Raw genomic sequence first — 10,608 nt, 5'->3', positions numbered from 1 at the left:
ATGCATTGCTAATTGTTTTCTGGTATTTTTCCGTGTCGTTTTTGGCCCATCTGTACGATTTTTTGGTGTTGTACAGTTTACTGGGTTGTGTTTCTATGTTGTTTGTTTCTGTCTTTTTGAGGAACATATTAATTTGACTGTGATCTGACAGTGTTGTTTGTGGTTTGACTGTGAATGCTTTGAAAGAGGATGGGTCTAAGTCTGTAATCATATAGTCTACTGTGCTGCAGCCAAGAGGTGAGCAATAGGTCGTTCTTCCTAGGAGGTCTCCTATGAACCTACCATTGACAATGTACAGACCCAGGTTTCGGCAGAGCTGTAGTAGCTGTTTTCCGTTGGTATTTGACTGCTTGTCGCAGTTATGCCTGTATGGAAGGGAAGGGATGTCAAAGTGGTTATTCCCGAAAACGTAATTGTTTCCCTGATTATTGGTGAAGTCTGGTTCTTCGCCCGTTCTTGAATTGAGGTCCCCACAGATCAACACGTTCCCCTGGGCCTGGTATTGAATAATTTCCCCCTCCATGTTGGAGAAGGTGTCCTCTTTAAAGTACGGGGAATCGATTGGAGGGATATAAAGTGCGCAAATGTAAACATCTTGGGTGTTTGAGATAATCTCCCTCTCAAGTTTGAGCCACATATGGCTTTCGCCCTTTTTTATAAATTTGATGTAATTCTTAAGTTCTGTTTTAAACCAGATCAGTATGCCTCCGGAGTCTCTGCCTTGGGTTACACTTGGTAATTTATTGGAGGGGACCACCAGCTCAGTGTACCCTTGGGGACAGCCAGTGTGTCCTTTTCCTTTATACCAAGTTTCCTGTAAAATGATAATATCTAGGTCTTTAGTTTCATCTATGAACTCTGGGGTCCTACTTTTCACTTCTCGCAGTGAAGAGCGTAGACCTTGGATATTCCAGGTCGAAATATATAAGGATTTCATGTTAAGTTTGATCTTTTACTATGATAGGTTAAAGAGTGGTACGTGTTTGTCGTGTCTAAGTGTGGGAAAAAAAAGATCACATCAGTTGTCTATAAAAGTTAATACAATTTGGTTACAGTTCTTTCTATTAATTAGTCCTTGATCCATAAGGCGGAAGTAGATGCTGCTGCACATCTGCTTATTGTCTCTTAATGGATTGTTTCTGTCTGAGGTATTGCGTACGTCCTGTGCATCTCTCCCTCTGTCTGGCTGGGAGCGGTCCTATTCCCCTGTGGGACAGGAGTGGTGCAGGTCTGATATTGTTGTTTTGCATGGGGATCCTCTCTGGTCTCGGTTGGTGTGTTGGTGGTCCTTGTAGTGTTCCTGATATGTACCCCGCTGATCTCTGGTGGTCGGGGGGGGGGTCCTCTTGGAGTCTGGATATGGACCCGGTTAAAAGCGACGTCCTTCAGGGCTTTAGCAAAGATCGGTATTCTTTGCCTTTGGATGTGGACGTGGTCGTAAAGACATTCCTCATCGAGGGTGGGGTGTTGGGCCAGGTGTACGTTGTGGTTTGATTCGCAGTCTCTTGCTATGCTGGCATTTATCTCATGAATTGTGTTGTTGTTGAAGTCTGTTCTCGGCAATATTGTGGAAACAGTGATTCTAGTGTTTGGAAATGTACTGCTTGCTTTCCTAATCATTGCTCTGAGCGATGTTGCTACTTCTTTCTGTTGGGTCTTTAGGTCATTTGTGCCCGTGTGTATTATTATGTGTTGGGGGGAGCCTAATCTGGCTTTGGTCAGCCATCCCATGGCTCTGTTTGTTGTTGGGCACCAGATCTTTTCTACTTTACTTCTAGGGAATAGCTTTTTCTCCCATAGAAATTTCCCATTTGAGTTTATGAGTATTACGACGTCAGCCTTGTTTGTGTTTACTGTCTGGTGGCTTTCGCTTGGACTCATAGTGTGTGTGCTGGGCTGGGGTGTCTGGTGTGTGCGTACCTCTTGTGAGCAGCCCGCTTGTGGTTCCACGGTGGTGGGGGAAGATTGCGAATCAGTATGCTGGTCGGTCTGTTTGGCACCCCTTGTATTGTGTGTCTGTTGCTTTTGTTCCGTGTGGGAGTGCAGCCGTTCCGTCCGGCTCTGTCTTGTCTTATCTCTAGCCTCTGGTTGCTGGTCTAATGGTGTTATCTCTCCTCTATGGCTCTCTTCTTTTTCCTGCAGCTCTTTCACCTGATTCCTAAGTAGATTCACCTGGTTCTCAAGTAGCTTCAGCTCTCTCTTGTGTCTCTCCCTCTCCTGATTTTGATCGTCATTCATTTTGAGGAAGTCCTCTCTAAGTTTAACCATCTCTATCTCTAATTGATTAAATTTATCTTTTGGTTGTATCTGGCTGTGTGATCCCAGGGTATGTGTCTGGTCGGCCCTGGAAGGCTCACTCACTTCCTGGCTAGGCTGGTCGGCCCTGGAGGGCTCACTCACTTCCTGGCTATGCTGCTCTTCTCTTGGTGAGCTGGGAATGGTAGGGGGACTATGTGTGGCTTCCTCCCTGGTAGTTATGCTGGGGTTTGTCAGTTGTATCGTGTGGCTGTGGTTCCCCGGGGTTAGTGTCTGGTTTGAACTGTGTGGCTCGTTCACCTCCTGACCAGGCAGATTTTCTCCTGGTAAGTTGTCAATGTTGGGGGGAGTGCGGGCCACTCTGGGGCTGTTCCTTCCCCCCTTAGTTAATTTTTTCAGTGTCCTGAAGGCCGTTGCAAATTTGTCGAGGTTGCCTTGCACTAATATTGTTCCGGTATTGTACGCGTTGACCGTCGTAGTTGAACTGTCTCCTGGTGTGTTAATTTTCATTATGGACCCATTTGCGGTATTTTCTAGCTTAACATTGGTATAGTGTGATTTTATTGCTGTGATCCAAGCCACTGGCTGATCTGAGTAGAAAATGAGGTTACTTTTTGTCCCATTGTTGTAACAGTCAGCAAAAAGTGTTTCTGGTTTTTCTCTCATCTGCTCGTGCTTGATCGCTTTTATAGCTTTTTTTGCGGTGTTGGGGGGAATCTGGAAGCGGGGCTGTTGTGGATCTTCTGATTCGCTCATTTTTGGTAAAGTATTGTTGATCTTAGAATAAGCTTTTCTGGGGCCCCGGGTTTGGTGTTTCCCTCTCCCTGTTCGCGAACTTTCCCGGTCCCCCTCTCCGACCCCGTGGTCCCTGGGCCTCGGCTTCTGGGTTCACCCTTCTCAGGTCTGGGTCTGTGAGCCGCTGTTTCCCGGTGCCTTCGGGCTGTTCCCCTCCCCCTCAGAGGTCTCTGTGCCTCTGTCTCGGCCTGGCTCCTCGGGCCTTTCCCTGGCTTCAGTCTCCCTCCCTGGGCCCTGTACTCACAGTCTTGGTTTGCTTCTGGAAACCTTCTGGTTGCTCCCCTTCTCCTCAGAGGTCTCTGGGCCTGGCTCCTCGGGCCTTTCCCGGGCTTTCTAGCCCAGCCGCCGCTCGGGCTGTGCCTCGTTCGCCGTTCGGGTACTGGACTGCGGTCGTCGCTCGGGTGCTGGACTGCGGTCGTCGCTCGGGTGCTGGACTGCGGCCGCCGATCGGGCCGTGTCTCGTTCGCCGCTCGGGCTCCCCGAGTCACCTCGTTCCGGCTGCCACTGCGTCTCCGTGCGGCCTCCCCAATTCGCCTCGTTTCCCGAAGCGGCCTCCCCGAGTCTCCTCGCTCCGGCTGCCGCTGTGTCTCTCTCACTCTCTCTCTCACACACACTCTCTCTCACACACACTCTCTCACACACACTCTCTCTCACACACTCTCTCTCACACACTCTCTCTCACACACACTCTCTCTCTCACTCTCTCTCTCACACACACTCTCTCACACACACTCTCACACACATTCTCTCTCACACATTCTCTCTCACACACTCTCTCACACACACACTCTCCATTGGTTGGAATCATACCTAGCACAAAGGAAGTTGGCTGTGGTTGTTGGAGGTCATTCATCTCAATCACATGACATCACTGCAGGAGTTCCTCAGGGCAGTGTCCTAGGCCCAACCATCTTCAGCTGTTTTATCAATGACCTTCCCTCCATCATAAGGTCAGAAGTGGGGATGTTCGCTGATGATTGCACACTGTTCAGCACCATTCGAGACTCGTCAGATACTGACGCAGTCCGTGTCCATATGCAGCAAGACCTGGACAACATTCAGACTTGGGCTGACAAGTGGCAAGTAACATTCGCACCACACAAGTGCCAGGCAATGACCATCTCCAGCAAGCGCGACTCTAACCATCTCCCCTTGACATTCAATGGCACTACCATTGCTGAATCCCCCACTATCAACATCCTGGGGGATACCATTGATCAGAAACTGAACTGGACCAGCCATATAAATACTGTGGCTACAAGAGCAGGCCAGAGGCTGGGAATTCTGCGGCAAGTGTTGTTAAGTCTGTGTGTTCTAGTTATTGTTAATAAGAATCACTGCACACAGACCACAAGAATAAATTCAACAGGTCTTTACTAGTCGAAGGTCAGGCTGAACTGCCCAATAAATCATTACACAGCACTTATATACCGGTGTGGTCACCACCGGTATTACAGTATACAGCAGCCAAGATAAAGTAGTGCATCTCTTAAAATAGTTCTCTTAAAGGTGGAACGGTTACATACACCACAATCCTCCCTTTTTAGCTTAACAGTATATATTCCCCATTTAACATAACATAATAACATACATACACAACTTCATGTGAAAACAGTTCACAGATTCAGTCTCTGAGGAGGCCTCCTGATCCGAGACGGATAACGCCTTTCAGGGGTCTCTGGTTCTTGTTGCTGAGGTGACTCATCTAGTTGATCCCCTATGGATAGGACATCATCATCAGGTATATTCACTTCTGAGGTAGATGCTTCAGGTTCACTAACTTCCTCCACGGTTTTCTCTGTCGTAACCATGGGCTCGACCCTTGTTCTCGATCCCACCAGTTGGTCAGCATGACGTCGCATTACGTTTTCACCAACATCTACCGTGTACATCAGGGGTCCTTGTCTGGCCCGAATTGTTCCAGATTGCCATTTCTCGTTTTTATAGTCCCTGGCTAACACCGGTTGTCCTATTTCAAAACTCCGAGTGGGCTTATTATTGACATGCTGGAACTGTTTGTTTTCGACTTCCCTCCGCACATTAGGTTTTAACAAGTCCAACCTGGACCGCAACCTCCTGTTATAGAACATCATGGCAGGACTTTGGTTTGTTGTTGCATGGGTGGCGTTTCGATATGCCAGTAGGAAATTGTCCACCTTGTGTTGCAGTGGAATCTGATCTTCGCTCATGGCCTTTATTGCCTTTTTGAACGTCTGTACAAGCCTCTCGGCCAGCCCATTCGTAGCTGGATGATATGGGGCAGAGGTATAATATTTCACCCCATTCTTCTTCAGGAATTTCTGGAATTCCTCTGACACGAACTGTGGTCCGTTGTCTGAACATATTTGCTCTGGCAATCCATTTCTTGCAAATATCGTTCTTAGCACCGCGATCGTCTTCTCCGAGGTAGTGGTAGTCATTTTAATCACTTCTGGCCATTTAGAATGTGCGTCCACCGCAATTAAAAACATGGAGTCCATGAATGGACCAGCAAAGTCAATATGTACACGTTGCCATGGGGTTGAAGGCCATTCCCATGGATGCAGCGGTGCAATTGGAGGTGCATTTTGGACTTTTTGGCACCCTGAGCAGCTTTTCGTCAGATCCTCTATCTGTTGGTCGATACCCGGCCACCACACATAAGCCCTAGCAAGGCTTTTCATCTTGACTCCCCCCAGATGACCTTCATGTAGTTCTTTTAGAACTCTCTCTCTTAACTTAGGAGGGATAATCACCCTTGTTCCATACATCAATGTTCCCTGACAGATGGACAGCTGTTCTCGTCTTGCTGAGAATGCCGGTAACAGTGGATCACCATGGGCTGGCCATCCCTTTACTGTCAATTCGTAGACCCGGGACAGTGTCGGGTCATTCCTAGTCTCCCTTTCAATATTTGCATTGGTGACAGGTAAACATTCGATGATGGTCGAGTGAAATAACTCCACCGGGTCAACCGTCGGTGCCTCCTCCTCAGTAGGTAGCGGCAGGCGCGACAGCCCATCAGCATTACCATGCTGCTTTGTACCTTTGAATTCTATCTGATATTGATGTGCCCCTAGGAAAAGGGACCATCTCTGGAGCCTCTGTGCTGTCATCACCGAAACACCCTTCTTAGGGTTAAAAATGGATACCAACGGCTGGTGGTCTGTCAGCAGTGTAAACTTCTGGCCCTGCAGGTAATGATTAAACTTCTTTACTCCCCACACAGGACTGAGAGCCTCCCTATCTATCTGAGCATAGTTGCGCTCAGCGGAGGTCAATGATCTGGATGCAAATGCAACTGGCCTTTCCAAGCCATTTGGCAACTTGTGTGAGAGTACTGCTCCAATACCATAAGGAGAAGCATCACAAGCTAAACGAATAGGTAGCGTTGAGTTGAAGTGAGCCAACACTTCCTCTGAGGTGATCAATGCCTTGCTTTTGTGAAAGGCCTTCTTACAGTCCTCGCTCCACTTCCATGGTACTTCTTTCTGCAAAAGAGCGTTCAGCGGGTGCAGCACCGTGGATAGATTTGGCAGAAACCTATGGTAATAGTTAATCAACCCTAGGAACGACCTCAACTGGGATACATTTTCCGGAGCGGGAGCCTTCACAACAGCTTCGATCTTGTCAGGTGACTTGTGCAGCCCCTCCTGGTCAATGACATGACCACAGTACGAGATCCGTTTCTGAAAGAACTCACATTTCTGGCGATTAACTCGAAGTCCATATTCCTTCAATCTGGTGAGCACCAGTTTCAAATTTGCAAGGTGTTCCTCATCGTCATCTCCTGTAATCAGGATATCGTCCAAGTAACATTGAGTGCTTGGAATTCCCTGTAATACCTGCTCCATGGCCCTCTGCCAAATTGCTGGAGCCGAAGCCACTCCAAAAACCAGTCTATTATATCGATACAAGCCTCTGTGCGTGTTGATTGTGAGATACTGGCGCGACTCTTCCTCAACTTCCATCTGTAAGTACACTTGCGCCAGGTCTATCTTGGTGAAGTGTTTCCCGCCAGACAATGAAGCAAAGATATCCTCAATCCGCGGAAGCGGATATTGCACCGTGTGAAGCACCGGATTAACCGTGATCTTGAAGTCTCCACAGATGCGGACCTTCCCCGGTTCCCCTGGCTTGTTACTCGATGAACGCTTCATGACGGGAACAATGGGCGTGGCCCACTCACTCCAGTCCACCTTAGGCAGTACTCCTGAACGTTCTAGCCCTTCCAGCTCAGCTTCCACAGCAGGTCGTATCGCATAAGGTACCGGTCTGGCTTTGAAAAATTTTGGGTTTGCATGTTCTGCAATCTTGATTTTTGCCTTAATTCCTCTCAGTGTTCCCAGTCCCTGTTGGAACACCTCTTTAGCCTCATCCAATATTCTGGACAATCGTTCAGGTTTGACATCTTTTTTTTCCGGAACCTACCGTTATTGCTTTTAGGGAGTGCCAGTCCATATTTATTTTCCTGATCCACTCCCGTCCCAGAAGTGGTGGACCTCCCTCAGGTAGTACGTATATGTCCATTCCTTGGTGTTCTTTGCCCTTGTGTACCACCTTGACTTTTATCTTTCCGATGGGGTATACTCTTTGCCCCGTGTATGTCTGCAATACTATCTCCGTATCCCGTAGGGGAATATGTGTGAATAACCTTTTGTAATCTTGCTTATTCATGACCGTCAACGCCGATCCGGTGTCCAATTCCATCTTCACTTGGACTCCTGCCATCTGAAGTGTGACCCAGATAGTTTGTAGGTCAGCTTCCTTACTCACATTGTGAATTCTCAGACTACCCAGTTCCTTGCTGTTGGAGTCTGAATCCGAATTCTGTTCATCCGAACTCTTCTCAGCCACCTTATGTACCTTTCTGCACTTTTCCTGCGGTGACTTTTTGTTGCTGGTCTTCTTTCCTGACCGGCATACTTTAGCTATGTGACCAAGCTTGCCACATTTTCTACATTCCTGATTTTTAAACCAGCATTGGTTCTGATCGTGTGTTGTCTTTCCACAACGATAACATTTCGCTGTACCCAAAGCCATTTGATCTACGCTGAGCACCGCTGCCTTCAGCTGCATTTCCGCAGTGCCTCTCGCTGCGGCTTTGTGCGATGCTGCAATAGTGACAGCCTTATCAAGTGTAAGATCATTCTCTTCAAGCAGCCGCTTTTGTGTTCCTTCTTTCGACAATCCACACACGAATTTGTCTCTCAGTGCCTCTGTCAGTCTTTCCCCAAACTGATAGTATTTCGCTAGCTTACACAGTTCAATTAAATACTCCGCGTTGCTTTCCTCTTTCAGTTGCGTTCTCGCATAAAATTTAAATCGTTCCGCTAACATCAGCGGTGTGGGGTTCAAATGATTTCTCAGGACAGCAACAATATTAGCGAAAGCCTGATCCGCCGGTTTAGCTGGTGATAGAAGATGCTTCAATAGCCCGTATGTCTTCGCACCCATTGAGTTTAGTAAGGTTAGTGCTTTATCTTCATCTGATATTTTATTTGCCTTACAATAAATCTCTATGCGTTCTACATACGTGGCCCAATCTTCAACATCAGCATCGAAATCGTTGATGTTACCACGCTTAGGCATCCTCGCAATCTTCTTGAGAAACAAAAAGAAATTTTTCTTTTTTTTTTTCAAAATGGCGGTTTCCCGCGCTTGTCTTCTTCCCCCGCCTATGAAAATGGCGGCTTCCCGCATTTGCCTTTCTCCCCCGCTGGCTGTAATGGCGATTGCCATATTGCTGTGTTCGCCCTCCCCAGCGGTTCTCAAATCGTGCCTCCCAGCCCCTCTTGCAGTCCGGTCCTTTCCCCCCGGCTGCGGCTGAGTTCTCCGCGGTTTAAAAATTTTTTTTTTTTAATTTTCTCCCGCGCCTCGCAGCCTCGGTAGCTGCCCGGCCTTTTTCCCCGGTCGCGGTCGAGCTCTCTCTCGACGCTGTTGCGTCTCCCAGCCCGCTTGCAGCCCGGTCTTTTACACCGGCTGCGTTTGCATTCACCGCGGCTCCCGTGCCTTACGCTGCCCCAGTCTCAGCGCCTCTGGCCCCGACTTCTGTCCAGCTCTTTTCCCCGGCCGTGGTCGAGTTCTCCGCCCTTATATCCTCCGTTTTTTTTCTCCCCTACTTCACAGCCAACGTGGCCGACTTGCTGCTCGTCGCTGATCGGCTTACCCACCACCGTGGTAGAAGGGATGATCACTGCCTGTTGCTGATGGAAGGCTTCGTGTCAGGATTCTTCCTTGCTCTTCAGACCCGAGTCTTTTCTCAGCAGGATGATGAGGGCGGATGCCTCTTCTCGACGCCCGTTAAACTGCCTTGGATATATCTCTGCCGCAGGGTAAGATCGTCATCGTCGCCACTGTTAAGTCTGTGTGTTCTAGTTATTGTTAATAAGAATCACTGCACACAGACCACAAGAATAAATTCAACAGGTCTTTACTAGTCGAAGGTCAGACTGAACTGCCCAATAAATCATTACACAGCACTTATATACCGGTGTGGTCACCACCGGTATTACAGTATACAGCAGCCAAGATAAAGTAGTGCATCTCTTAAAATAGTTCTCTTAAAGGTGGAACGGTTACATACACCACAAGTGTCTCACCTCCTGACTCCCCAAAGCCTTTCCACCATCTACAAGGCATAAGTCAGGAGTGTGCTGGAATACTCTCCACTTGCCTGGATGAGTGCAGCTCCAACAACACTCAAGAAGCTCGACACCATTCAGGATAAAGCAACCCGCTTGATTGGCACTCCATCCACCACCTTCAACATTCACTCCCTCCACCACCGGCGCACTGTGGCTGCAGTGTGTACCATCTACAAGATGCACTGCAGCAACTCGCCAAAGCTCCTTCAACAGCACCTTCCAAACCCCCGACCTCTACCACTTAGTAGGACAAGGGCAGCAGACGCATGGGAACATCACCACCTATAAGTTCCCCTCCAAGCCACACACCATCCTGACTTGGACCTGTATCGCCGTTCCTTCACTGTCGCTGGGCCAAATCCTGGAACTCCCTTCCTAACAGCATTGTGGGTGTACCTACACCATATGGACTGCAGCGGTTCAAGGCGGCGGCTCACCACCATCTTCTCAAGGGCAATTAGGGATGGGCACTAAATGCAGGTCTAGCCAGCGACGCCCACAAGGAATTTAAAAAAAACACACACTCTCTCTCACACTCTCTCGCACTCGCACACTCTCTCTCTCGCGCATTCCCTCTCTCACACTCCCTCTCTCACACTCCCTCTGACACACTCCCTCTCTCTCTCTCAGACACTCTCTCACACACTCACTCACTCACTCTCTCACACACACTCTCTCTCACACACATTCTCTCTCTTTCTCGCACACTCTTTCACACTCTCTCTCTCTTTCACTCTCTCTCTCACATTCTCTCTCTCTCACACTCTCTCTCACACTCTCTCACTCTCTCTCTCACACTCTCTCATACTCTCTCTCTCACTCTCTCTCTCTCACACTCTCTCTCTCACACTCTCTCTCTTTCACTCTCTCTCTCTCACATTCTCTCTCTCTCACACTCTCTCTCACACTCTCTCTCTCACTCTCTCTCTCA

Source organism: Somniosus microcephalus, chromosome 11 (assembly GCF_052327205.1).
Source record: "Somniosus microcephalus isolate GS21.2 chromosome 11, FLI_Smic_1.0, whole genome shotgun sequence".
NCBI classification, from domain to species: Eukaryota; Metazoa; Chordata; class Chondrichthyes; order Squaliformes; family Somniosidae; genus Somniosus; species Somniosus microcephalus.
The sequence above is the reverse complement of the archived record's forward strand: the minus strand, read 5'-3'. Positions refer to the sequence as shown.